The 14,682-nt window shown below is 27.9% G+C and overlaps 2 non-coding genes and 1 pseudogene across 2 annotated transcripts; all 3 read left to right on the plus strand.

The window, feature by feature from the left end:
* Positions 1-379: 379 nt before the first annotated feature.
* On the plus strand, positions 380-3,422 carry LOC149059527 (uncharacterized; annotated as a pseudogene).
* Positions 3,423-11,201: 7,779 nt separating this feature from the next.
* Positions 11,202-11,274, plus strand: TRNAM-CAU (transfer RNA methionine (anticodon CAU)). Its single transcript has one exon. It is a non-coding gene; the product is annotated as a tRNA-Met (tRNA).
* Positions 11,275-13,265: 1,991 nt separating this feature from the next.
* TRNAM-CAU (transfer RNA methionine (anticodon CAU)) lies at positions 13,266-13,338 on the plus strand. The gene has a single exon. It is a non-coding gene; the product is annotated as a tRNA-Met (tRNA).
* The last annotated feature ends 1,344 nt before the right edge of the window (positions 13,339-14,682 follow it).

Raw genomic sequence — 14,682 nt, forward strand, 5'->3', positions numbered from 1 at the left:
GTGTTGCAAAATAAAAGAGAATAGAAGCAGACAGCGTGATTGTGGTATTGATAACTGTGTTGTTGTAGATTTGCCTTTTCTAAAGCCGTATTGGTTGTTAGTGAGATCTGATGTGGCTTCCAGAAGGTTTCTCAAACTTTTTGTTTAATATAGTATTTGTAATATTTTGTGTTGTGTCCTAAATAAATTTATACTTGTGTACTATAGCAACGATGAGCGTATAATAATAAGGTAATTTAATTTTTATGTATTTATACCTATAAATATTAATCAGTAGTCCTTGTTCAAGTGCTATCAATATCGATTACACTAATTGCGTCATAAACTACAATTGCACTCGTTCTGAATATTATATCCATCCAATTATCCGTCAGGAATAATGTTTCAGACGAAGTTCCAAGAACCATTAATCACCGTCTATTATAGCATCGGCAGTCGTCCGCTGGGTAATTGGGCAGTTCATCAAGTGAGTTGACTGATCCATCCGATATAATTGTCCAACATAGGTATTTTCATACTACGCGAGTCGTTCACTATAAGTAAAACATAATACCAAAAATTTGCAAAGTTAACTATTTTTTTTTTTTTAAATTAGGTGTCCTAAAATAAAAAAAATAACTATAGGGCATGTTAAAATTAAAGTGAATTTTAATTCATAAATTAATTAGACTTTCTAAGTAGAGCTACATATTTTCAGGAAAATAACAACTAAAGTAAAATTTAACAAATTATAAATATTGGTAGATTAATATTAATTACTGACATTTTTTGTTAAAAACTCCAAAATCAGATTTCGAATAAGTACATTATATTGATGAAAAAAGGTATGATCATTAAGCATGCTTGGTGAATCAACCTGTATAAATATATGATATGTAGGTACTATGGTACTAATTTACGGATTATCATAGATCTTATATTTGTACAACCATTTTTAATTCATAATGGTAAGTAGGTACTAAGAAATACGATGTTTCCAAAATTAAAAAAAGATCAAATATCATGTAAACCAAATCAATAAAATAATTATTAAATACTTCACGTCTTATTCTTTACAAATTCACTTAGTTTAGTAAAATATTGACGATAATGCTTGTCGGTATTTTCAGTGCACCGAAGGAGAAATGCAACATGTACAAGACGACGATCTAAGGTCAAATGTACTCCAAATACAATCACCAAACGAGAACGCCTGTTCCATAACCTGTCCTATGAATCCCAGAGGTTCGCTTGGTATTAGGTTGCCGTTCGTCACGTTGTTGGTGAAAAATCTGGGTCGATTTTTTACATTTGAAATTACGGTACATATTTTATAGGTAATAGTGCAGGTACATAATTTGAGGATATGGTGGGAGGGTTGTAGTGTGTGTGTCCACACCCATTTTCAAAAAACTCCTCCATCGGTCTGTCGAAAATAAAATATAAGAGTCGAATTACCTAATTTTTAAAACAGATATTGATACATTGTATCAGTATTTTCATTTCAAAAATGCTAAATGTGATCTGAAAATAATTAAAATCGTCCAACAACCAAATGAAAATTTATAGTTGAATGCATAGACTAATAAGCATTTGGTAATCATATGCTCTGTCTGTAGTCTAGTGAGAAATCACACAAATTTTACGTACCTGTTTATTATTTACTACATAGTGGTTGGCTCCAAGCTACCCAACAGTCACCCATAAGTCATTTAGACTTGATTGGCAACTCACTATATTATGATAATATGGAAGCATCAAAACTAATAATTCCTATCAAAAGGAAACAATGAATTCTAAAAATTTCATAAATGTTAAGCAATCTTATAATATTACGATTTGTTGTTAAATTAAAATAATAAGTGGACAAATATAGAAGTTGGAAGTTAGAAGTCACAATTGGATTGTATATTGTACCATTGTGACATCGGCCAATGGAATGAGGTTTTCCAGATTTTTCCAAACCTAAATATCAGGTTTTATTTAGCAACCAATACTACATGTTTCGAGTGCAGGGAGTACAATTTTATAGATTAGGATAGGTTAGGTATTTTAATATTAAGGTGGTTATACACATATATTTATTTACCAACTGTAAATTCAACTGATAACCATGAAATATATGTATTAAAAGTACATGTAAATTAAAGAAAAAAAAGTAACAATTATGATAGTTTCATACTAATATATTTAGTGACATTATCTCAAATAAATTACACAAATATAAAAAAAACAGTTTTTTTAAATTCCACTGATTGTCAGAGTAGACTTTTTCATAATTATGAGGAGAAGAAATTCCGATGTATCCTAAATGATGTCTATGGAAATGATAAAATTGAAGGAAAGAGATGAAGACTAATTAAAAGGTGATTATATATGACAGAGAATGACATGAAAATATTAAATATACGGTGTGAATAAATTAGTGGCGGAAGCCAGAGAAGAGAGTTGTAGAACAATGGTGACCGACCCGGTCGGGGGTCATTTAAATGGGGATAATTTACAATGGGGTCCATTTAGCAAATAATTAGAATAATTAAATAATAGGAGGTGGAGTAAATTTTGCACCTTGTTCTCCATGACAAAAGATGAACAGGGCTCATGGTTGTGGATTGGTAATAACTTTAAATTACATGCTAACATTTTGACACCAACAGTAAAAAACTGAAATGACGCCCCTGTAATAGAATATATTTTAGCGTACGTGTGGCTTAACTTTGGCTAGTAAAAATAAATTATATACTAAAACTATTATAACAGCTTTGTGCGTGTAACTGTGTACCTCATGAACATTAATATTTATAATAATGTTTTCCTTTCTATTAGATTTTCATTAAACAGATCTATAAGATACAAAATTCATAATAATTTTTAAAAAGTTAAAATAAATTTAAAAACGATTCTAAAGCACACACACAAGCATTGAAAAATATTCAAACTTTAAAAATCATTCAAAATGTATTGATTTTTTTTCTGTAAAATTTTATGATAAAAATAATATACCTAACTTAAACTGACTAAATTCACTTTGTCTCTTGTATCGTCTAACTGTCGCTCTCACTTCCATGTGTATACAGATTTTGGACAGCGAAAACATTCGTCGGCGTTTGCGTGCGAGTAACTATCATACAATAAAAAAGCAGAACACTTTTATGATCACGATGCCGTTTTGCATGAATGAGGGTTGGAACCAACTAAACATGAATTTGGCTGAGATAACTAGCGACTCTTTTAAAACGACCTACGTGGAGACAGTTCGCGTCCAGGTACATGCCAACTGCCGACTGAGGAGAATATACTTTAGTGACATGTTGTACAAGGACGATCAGCTGCCGAACGCATATAGGATGCACGGGACCAAGGATCTGCGGAATAATTCAAACAGCATACTGAAAAAAAAGGCGGTGATCGTTGACCAGAAATCTGCGGGTGACAAGCCGTAGAGAGCCATAAAGTATAGATAAACAACTGGCTGATTGGAAATTGGAACATTTAATATTTACATTAATGAATGCAATTAGTGCGTCTAAATTATTTAGTATTGTGTTACAAACTAAAAATCATAATTTTATTAATATATGATAACTTCAAACATAGATACTATTGTTATAACATAATATTTACTTGTAATCTTCACGATAAAAATTTAGTTTTTAAGGTGAATACAAATTGAATGAGTAAGGTTGCGAAGTACAAATATTTAAAAATGCACATAAATCAATCTTAGCGTTAGCCCCCCCCCCTCCTAGCAAACCAAATTTACGCCTATGATTATAGGGCATATTTATGCAACTTTAAGTGCTATAAAACCCCAACCCTGTTTATTAGTTTATGAAATTTTAAGTAGGTATAGGTTGTTATTTGAAAATCAAAAGTTGATAGTGGTTAACCTAATAAATATAAGGATGAAAATAAAAAAAATTATAAATTCAAGAAAAAGATTGATCTAAAATTTTGGAAAAAAATTTGAACTAAGTCAATGTTTATAGATAATGAGTGTTGTTTGATATAAGAATCACACACTCATACTGATAGCCGGAATTTGCGGCACTGGTCATAATAATAGATTTTATCAATTATAAATACTAAATCTATAAAAGTATCTACCTGCCCGTATTATGTAGGTGCTGGATTATTTATCTTATCTTAATTTTATCAAATCAGTGAATTGAATAGGAATTTGATTTTAAACGTTTTCAGTAAAAATACACGATAAAACTGACGGTCAGTACAAGTGCACCGTTTGTCCATTTCGTTTAGTTTATTTAACTATAATAAAAATATAAAATATAAAATTGCAATAGTGTCTGTTATAGAGTTGTAGTCTCATACTCTCATATACATAATTATGTCAAAACGAACATATTTTAGTGGTTCAGAAAAAAGAAAAGACTTGCGATCCAAAAAGAAAATATTAACAAACAGCCTAAGCTTACTTCATTTTTTAAACTCGAAGAAACTAACAGGCAGACTGAGTTTCGACATCGTTATCATGGTACCTACCTCTAAATTTGAAAGTCCTGAAATTGACCCATTTTTAATGATACAACTAGAGTTTGGTGTTCATCAGCTCCGTATTTAACGACAGCCGTTAACACATCAATTTAAAACTTCCAGCTTAAGCAACTGCGATTTAACAAATACACATATTATAAAAAATATATCTCACGGCCCTGGTACTTACGCTGATGATATTTTAACTGAAGAAAAATACGATATTTGGATACTCAAATGACCCGAGTTTTTTCAGAATAAAAATAGTGACTTCTCCGAAACTTTTACAAGTTTTTCAGATGTTAGTGGTAAAACAAAAACTAGAAGCTTGACTAGAAATGTTTTCACCCGCAAATTGACGAATGGAATATGAGTGTGTAGAAAGAAGTTGGCTCATATATTCGCCGTTGAAGAAATCTGTATATTGATATTGATATTATTTATTATTTAAACATTCTTTAATAAAAGCAGACAAATTAGCAGAAACATTCCCAAACGTGGAAGTTCCCTAAAGGATTTTCCTTTGCCTCATAATCATCAATTGCAGTGGGGAGCGCTCATTTTCACAACTAAAAAAAAATAAAAACCGAATTACTAACAATTATGTTGCAAGAATAACGTGACCATAATTTTTTTCCTTCAAAGCGGGACACCTGTACATTTTAATAAGAAAACCATATAATTTTGCGTAAAATAACAATTTTTTTTATTGAATAAAAAACATTTAATTGTTTATATGAAAAATGCGAATATTATATAAATCATATAATAGTCTCCCAACGGCCAAAAATTATGGATTTTAGTGTTTCACAGTTTATATAAAATATGTAGGTATACGTTATATACTGTTAACTGTATAGATACAATCAGGGGCGTCATTTGGGGGGTGTGGCAGGGTGTTCAGTTGCACCACTTACTTTTAAAATGTTACAATTGGCCTGCGCCTTGCTGAATCCTAAAATAATGCATGAGCCACGAATGCACAATTATTTATATGATTAAAATCAAATTGTAATAACCGGTCCATACATATAATGTATGGAAATAATTGAATGCAGGATAATATGCATATACATATATATATATATATATGTATATATATTTTTATATGGCCTGGTGAAATTTCAAAATGGCCTGCTTGAAACTTTGCACACCCGAAAAAAAATCTGAAATGACGCTCCTAGATACAGTATAAATGTATGATTGTGATATGTGATCAATAATTAATACCTACCACATGTCGACTTTTCTTAAAACGGGACATTTTTAGGTTCTTTGGGGACGGCGGGACACTTATCTCGAAAGCGGGACTGTCCCGCCCAAAGCGGGACGTATGGTCACGTTATGCAAGAACGGCTCACCAATTTGTGAATAATGTGCATAGAAAGCGATCTCCTTCAAAAACTAGACTCCGAAGGTATAATTGAAGATTTTGCACAACAGAAATCTCGAAAAAACCCGTTGCTTACTTAACGATACACATACACTATAAGTTTCATTGTTGAAAGTTATAACAGTAAAATAGGTACCATTTATAATTCTGTAAAATGTACATAGTTTTTAATTAATAAAGTAATCATATTAAATAAACTTTTGGTGTTATTATTCAATACTTGTGTATGCCTACTAAAAGGGCCCCTACAAAGCTTAAGAGGGCCCTGCTTATTATTTTATCAAATCAAAAGTTGATAATGATTTACATTATAAATATAAGGGTGAAAAATATGAGCATGGACCAGTTGCGCCTAAAACAATATGGGCGCATGTAAACTCCATTGATTACGACCTTTTTTCATGTAAATTCCTCCGGTACATTTTTTTACCTGAAAAAAAAATGTAAATTCCAACGATATGTTTTTTCATAGTAGCATCAAGTCAATTTTTCCATTTTTTTTTTCAATAAAATAATAAATATATTTTAATTATAAATTCCAAATTAAAATAACAAATTGTTACAAATATAAATGGCATTTTTTAAGATAAATTGTTGAAGTAAAATGCATTTTTTAAGGACATTTTTGGCTATTTATTAGAGCACATTTGTATGGTTTTGAGTACATTTAAATCCGGACCCTAATTATAATATATCTATTGAATTTAAATATAATAATTAAAAAAAAAATCTTATAAAAATCAAATAGAAATAATAGAAAAATATATCATTATTAACATTACATGAGTAATACGTATACCTACATAATTTATGTACAGATTTATTATTTATATAAATTATATTATTCAGATACTTAAATCTTTTTTTACACAATATTAAAATAAATAATAATATAATAATTATTGAATATCTAATAGAGCTTTTTTAAAGTGATGTTTATTTGGATTTTTATATGGAATTTACATGCATTCAGGTCAAAAATACGTATCGGTGGAATTTACATGCTATAAATCGGGCACATGTAAATTATAAAATCCGCCCAAAATGAACTACAGGTAAAATAAGGTACATGTGAATTCCGCCCGAAAAAAATTCAGGTAAAAAAAGGTTCATGTAAATTCCACCCGAAAGTAAAAATATAATATTAAAAGTAGTAATATTTATAATAATAAAAACGAATCAAAATATAACCATATAATCAATAATTACAACATGTCATGTGCATATAACAAAATAAAAATATAATAGTAAAAATATTAATATTTATATTAATAAAAAAGCGTCAAAATAAAATCATAATCAATAATTATATTCGAAAATGTTGTGTCTTCCCAATACTATAAGTTATAACACGCACCGCGTCGCGAAAAGTACGGTCGCGTCGTACATTCACGAAACGCTTAGATTAAAAATATTTATTTTTCCGGGCGGTATTTACGTGTACCTTTTTTTGCTTGGATATTTATCCGGGCGGAATTTGACATAGACCTTGTTTTTACCTGTTCATTTTTGGGGGAATTTACTATCTCCCGTATAAATCTAACCGTAAAATCGACTACCTGTAAATTGGTGAAGTTTACAATCGCCCAACAATATTTGTATTTTAGGTCAGTATACCAATTGCGCCGCTTAAATTTTAGACCAGTACACCAATTGTGCCGCTTAAATTTAAGATCAGTACACCAATTGCTCTACTTATATTTTAGGTTCTTTATTTTTATATGGACATATGTAAGTTACTACACGGCAAAAAATTTAAATATGTATATACACAATTAAATATAGCTAACTAATATACATTCAAATATACTTAATTTAAAGCAAAACGTATACGAAATTACTGGAAAATACGACAAGCTACAAGCTGATAATAGTGCATATCCCGACTCAACGTAGGGTGAAATATAAAATATTTAAATATTTTATTTATTATTATTAACGAACATACTATAAAAGAATAAGATATGAATGTTTTCATTATCTTTAATGATCGTTATCCACCTGTTTACCTATCTGCCTAATTTATACGTCCGACACACTGTCTAATAGGTACTATACATATATATTATATTTTTACGCATATTAATTATTTATTATTGACGTGTACCTATGTGTATGATTTGGTAAAGATTTATATTGTACAAATATTATTAATATTGACGTCCATTGTATAATTTTTTTGTATTGTCTGAAAAAATCTATTTATAATACATATTTTTATAAAAGTATTTTTATATACTAGGTATAATGTAGAATAATATTATAAAGCCTGAAAACAACTGAGCGCAATTGGTAAACTCCCAAAAATATTAAACAATTATATAGTTTCTAGTACAAGATGGTTAACTATATGTAAATAGAACTAAAATAAATGCAACTAATTACATAATGTTTTTAGACCAACGGGATTGTGGTAATATTTTTATTTTATGTTTTCCAATTGTAGAGTTCAAATCGTAGAGTTTATGGCCCTATTATATAGCATTGCTGCATTATTTGTAAATTTTTCGTTATCATGTTGTAAATCTACAACTTATAAAAAAAAAAAACAGACAAGACAAGTGGATATTATGACAAACGTAAAATAATTTATTAATATAACATGAGTTAACGATTGTGTATTTATCTGTACTTAATCACAATAAAAAAAAAAAACCCCAATCATTAGTCAATGCAATCGCGAACGAGCTTATATTGTGATATGCTCTATAGCAGGGATGGGCAACTCAAAGTAACTAGCGGGCCACTTTTAAAGTACATTACAATCTAGCGAGCCACAGTGCATAGGAGAAAAAAAAAGGTTCTTCAAATTTACTAACATTTATTTTTTATCTTTATTTATTTATATTTAAAATTATTATTTAATGTGATACTTGAGAATGAGGTTTTATATGAAGTAATTTGAAAATGTAGCGCGGGCCAGATAAAAAAGGTACGCGGGCCGCCTGCAGTTGCCCATCCCTGTACTATAGTATTATAGTAACATACGTGTTCGGTGTTATTTTATTTTAGTGCAGACGAAGTTTACACTTCCTTATTTGTATGAATATTTGATTTTTTTCAATTTGTATTTGTAACTTTTTTAATAAAACTAGTAAAATGAGTGACGGTCGATTATGTTTAAGTGACTATAAGTATAAAAAAATCGCGGGAATAAAATCAACTAAATAACTTAGTGCAAAAATTAAGTTTTTTTATATTAATGTATGTGTATGCATTTTTATAACAGCTGTATATTTTTATTTTTCATCATTAAAATTTTAAGTAATAAAGGAAAAAACTATAATTGTATTCTTTAATAACATTTTTTAGACCAGAAAAATATTTACATCAAAAGGCGGCAATTTATTTAGTTCTTAAAGCGGCACAATGGTTAAATCCGGCACTGGATGGTTCTAAAATTAAAAAAAAAAAAAAATTAGAAAAAGTCAATCATTTAGGAAATAATGAGTGTTGTTTGATAAAAATAAATAATTCCCAGTATATCATAACAATGCGAGTTAAAAAATATTAAAAATACATATTCACGTTTTTTTTTTAATAAGCATTGAAAGTTCGAATTTCGACAAAATGCGTAAAACTAACAAATATTTGAAATTTATTTTTAAGTAAAAATTCATACAATTTATCTTTTTAAATCATACGTTTGAAAATTGTGTAGACAAGATTCCTCATGAGTTTGTCTACTTTTATCAAATAAAAAATGTCATTGAATTAGATAGGATATTCATTCAATTTATCTTATACCGATATTCTTATATTGTTTTTATTCAAAAATGAATAATTCTAGTAACGTTTGATTTTTATAGCTATACGGCTTGAAATTTAAAACAAGGTTCCATATGAACGTTAATTCTGTGTGCAAAAGAATCTAAAAACTATAAATACACAGTTTTTTTTGTTATAGTTATTTACCTATTTCAAATTTGGATGAAATTATATATTAAATAGATAACTATAAGAATAACAATTTTAGTTATATTTTTGTATTTTCAAAATTATTATTCGCGTACCTGAAATGTTTAGGGTATACTTTATAATAAACTGTATACACCTACTATGAATAACTGAGGGAGTCGGACATATAATGAATCTGATCTGATTAATTTGGAATTTAATTTATAGGTTATTTTCAATACTTGATGAAATGTTCAAAATATTTCAAATATCATTAAGTTCTTTATAAACATTTACAATTTTCAATTATTTTGTTGTTTTATTCTTTTCCAAAAATGTCAATACAATTATCCATTTTGTAAAAAAGCTTCAAAATGTAATACAAGGTTCCCCGTAAGTTGATAAAATAGCAGTTGGCTAGTATTAAAAATACTTGGTCATAGTCTTTACATAGCGATTTTAAAAGTTTTTCTTCTTAATGTGCCTCGTGCCTGTATACATTGTATATTATTATACAGCACTGATTTCTGATACATAAAACATTATTAAAATAATAATTAACTTGAAATCATTTTTATATTTTAAACATGCATATTCATTATACTAATATGTTGTTAATTTATCATAATTTATATTTTATACAACACACGTTTAATAACAAAATAGTATTACACGGCGTAATGAGTATGCAATATAGATACCGCGTTGTAATGAATTATCATTATTCCTGTACTTGGCTCAGTATAATATATTATGAACACGGAACGGATTTATAAGCACAAAATATGCTTCTAAATGTATTGTAATATGCAATAAAATATATACTTGAAATTTAGTCGAGACAAGATTTTATTTAAAATTATGTAAGAATGGTATTTCGCCATCTTCACTTCGTGCTTAAACAATAACATTCCTAAATTCTAATCCGTCTTAGTAAATGAATTTTTATTTATTCATCTATCCAATATTTTAGACCATGTGCGGTGCAATATCAATCTATTAAGTTTAAAACGATAAATATTTTCTTTGTTATTATTATATTAAAAGTTGTATATGAACAGTAATTATATACTATACTTATATAGACTCACATATAGTCATTCATAAATTCATAATATAGGTAGGAATATAAAACTTACGCTAAAAATTCGAGTACCCACGAATAGTATTGATAAATTACAATAATGTAACAAGGCTAAGACGATGCAAAACATATTAATAATTGAACAAATTAATAATTTTTTAAATTGTTAAGTTAATCTAAATTGTAAAAACTAAAAACTTATTATTTAATTATTATTTTATTATTACGATTTAGATTAACTTACAATCTTCTATATTAACTTAACAAGTTAAAAAATTATTAATTTGTTCAGACTTAATGCTAGTAGTATTAGGTGTTTAGCTTAGATAACTAAAATGTCCTACTACTACACATGCCTCGGTGGCGCAGTAGGCAGCGCGTAAGTCTCATAATCTTAAGGTCGTGAGTTCGATCCTCACCTGGGGCAAAAATCTTTTTGGAAATTGTGTTTATTTTTTATGCAGATTAAGTAATTTTCACTTAGTTATAAATTTTGAAAGATTATAATAGTGATGAGTTGTTTTTTTTTGGTGAAGTGTATGAGTTTACTTGCATATGTTTTGCATCGTCTTAGCCTGTGTAATTATTATTTTTATTTTTAATATATATTATATACTATATACTACATTTTAATTTTTTTTGCCGACTTATACATCAAGTGTTGGTTTGTTGGTAAAAAAAAGGTTAAATAAGGATAATTACAAGGTGGTACTCATAGAGCCATATCAGCTAAAAGTTATTGAAAACACATAATAATCACGATGTCAAATTTTACATTACGAATTATCTAATAAACGTATAAGCTGACTAATTGTCTTCCCTCAGAATAAATTCTACTAATCTATTTCATACATTTAAAACGATTGGCTTCTATCTAATTTAATAATTTAATTCCATTTTTCAGCATTTGTTTTTTATTTATGTATATTGTATATTTATCACTGACTACTGTAGATACATAAAACATTTTTTGTCATTTTTATAATTTTAAATATGCATATTCATTATACTAATATGACGTTAATTTATCATATTTATACAACACATGTTTGGTAACAAAATATTATTACACGGCGTAATGAGTATGGAATATGTATCGCAGTGGCGTACACACTGGTGGGGGGGTGTTCAGCCCCCCCCTTTAGTATTTTTTCAGTTTACGTAATTACGTAGTAAAAATTTATAATAAAAACGATGACAATTTAAAAACAAAATTAATAGTACTAATAAAAATAAATACAAAATTAAATTTAGGGAATTTCAGAGTTACCGTCACAATCGAGTTTCGATTACAAATGTACGGCGAGAGCCGATAAGACCGTCGTCACCGAAGTAATTATTAGATATGGGATATTCCAAATTATACTCCATTATATTGTAACTTATAAGTTATAAGCAACCCAGTTTTTTGTTATAATAATATATTGTAGATATTATTGATAACTTGTTACAAATTAATTTATTAATGAAATTATTGGGAAATTTGTTCAAACACAAACATGAGGGTTCGATTGAGGACAATCGTAGAATATTTATAGATCTGTGTAATCCGATATAATATGCCTTAATAAATAATAGCTATCGCAGTATCGCTAATACTATAGTATAGAATCTATTTCTCAGTTTACAATCAAATTCCTGACGATTTGGACGTTTAGTAAATTGTACTTACTGTTGTCTGTTTAAATATTTTATAAAACAATAAAAATAGACATTGTTTTATAATGAAAATAAATATTAGTTAAACAACATATTATTTTGATTTATCAATGTATAATATATAATATATTGTATATATGTATATAATTTGTTATATGTAAGCCCCCCCCACCCCCACCCCCCCATTGAAAATAGCTGTGTACGCCACTGATAGATACCGCGCTGTAATGAATTATCATTATTCCAGTACTTAGCGTATTATAATATTATGAACACGGAATGGATTTATAAGCACAAAATATGCTTCAAAATGTATTTTTGAAATTTAGTCGACAAGATTTTATTTAAAATTATGTAAAAATGGTATTTCGTCGTCTTCACTTCGTGCTTAAACAATAATATTCCTAATCTGTCTTAGTAAATTAATTTTTATTTATTCATCTACCTATTATTTTAGAGCCTGTGCGGTGAAATATCAATCTATTAAGTTTAAAACGATAAGTATTTTCTTTATTATTATTATATTAAAAGTTGAATATGAACAGTAATTATATAAATAATATGGAAAAACAATTATAGCTAAGCAGTTAATAAAAATATTGAACATATAATGTGTCAATGATATGATGATATGTAGTCTGAAATCAAATTGTTTGTTATTTTGTTTTAAAATATTTCAAATTATTAATTTGTTCAGACTTAATGCTAGTAGTATTAGGTGTTTAGCTTAGATAACTAAAATGTCCTACTACTATACATGCCTCGGTGGCGCAGTAGGCAGCGCGTAAGTCTCATAATCTTAAGGTCGTGAGTTCGATCCTCACCTGGGGCAAAAATCTTTTTGGAAATTGTGTTTATTTTTTATGCAGATTAAGTAATTTTCACTTAGTTATAAATTTTGAAAGATTATAATAGTGATAAGTTGTTTTTTTTTGGTGAAGTGTATGAGTTTACTGGCATATGTTTTGCATCGTCTTAGCCTTGTTACATTATTGTAATTTATCAATACTATTCGTGGGTACTCGAATTTTTAGCGTAAGTTTTATATTCCTATCTATATTATGAATTTATGAATGACTATATGAGAGTCTATATAAGTATAATATATAATTACTGTTCATATACAACTTTTAATATAATAATAACAAAGAAAATATTTATCGTTTTAAACTTAATAGATTGATATTGCACCGCACAGGCTCTAAAATATTGGATAGATGAATAAATAAAAATTCATTTACTAAGACGGATTAGAATTTAGGAATGTTATTGTTTAAGCACGAAGTGAAGACGACGAAATACCATTCTTACATAATTTTAAATAAAATCTTGTCTCGACTAAATTTCAAGTATATATTTTATTGCATATTACAATACATTTAGAAGCATATTTTGTGCTTATAAATCCGTTCCGTGTTCATAATATATTATACTGAGCCAAGTACAGGAATAATGATAATTCATTACAACGCGGTATCTATATTGCATACTCATTACGCCGTGTAATACTATTTTGTTATTAAACGTGTGTTGTATAAAATATAAATTATGATAAATTAACAACATATTAGTATAATGAATATGCATGTTTAAAATATAAAAATGATTTCAAGTTAATTATTATTTTAATAATGTTTTATGTATCAGAAATCAGTGCTGTATAATAATATACAATGTATACAGGCACGAGGCACATTAAGAAGAAAAACTCTTAAAATCGCTATGTAAAGACTATGACCAAGTATTTTTAATACTAGCCAACTGCTATTTTATCAACTTACGGGGAACCTTGTATTACATTTTGAAGCTTTTTTACAAAATGGATAAAATTGTATTGACATTTTTGGAAAAGAAAAAAACAACAAAATAATTGAAAATTGTAAATGTTTATGAAGAACTTAATGATATTTGAAATATTTTGAACATTTCATCAAGTATTGAAAATAACCTATAAAATAAATTCCAAATTAATCAGATCAGATTCATTATATGTCCGACTCCCTCAGTTATTCATAGTAGGTGTATACAGTTTAATATAAAGTATTAATATAAATCATTAACGATATTTGAATTTAAAGTATACCCTAAACATTTCAGGTACGCGAATAATAATTTTGAAATTACAACTATATAACTAAAATTGTTATTCTTATAGTTATCTATTTAATATATAATT

The sequence above is a fragment of the Diuraphis noxia genome, unplaced genomic scaffold (assembly GCF_037042655.1).
Source record: "Diuraphis noxia isolate RWA-SAM2 unplaced genomic scaffold, SU_Dnox_SAM2 contig0001, whole genome shotgun sequence".
Lineage (NCBI taxonomy): Eukaryota > Metazoa > Arthropoda > Insecta > Hemiptera > Aphididae > Diuraphis > Diuraphis noxia.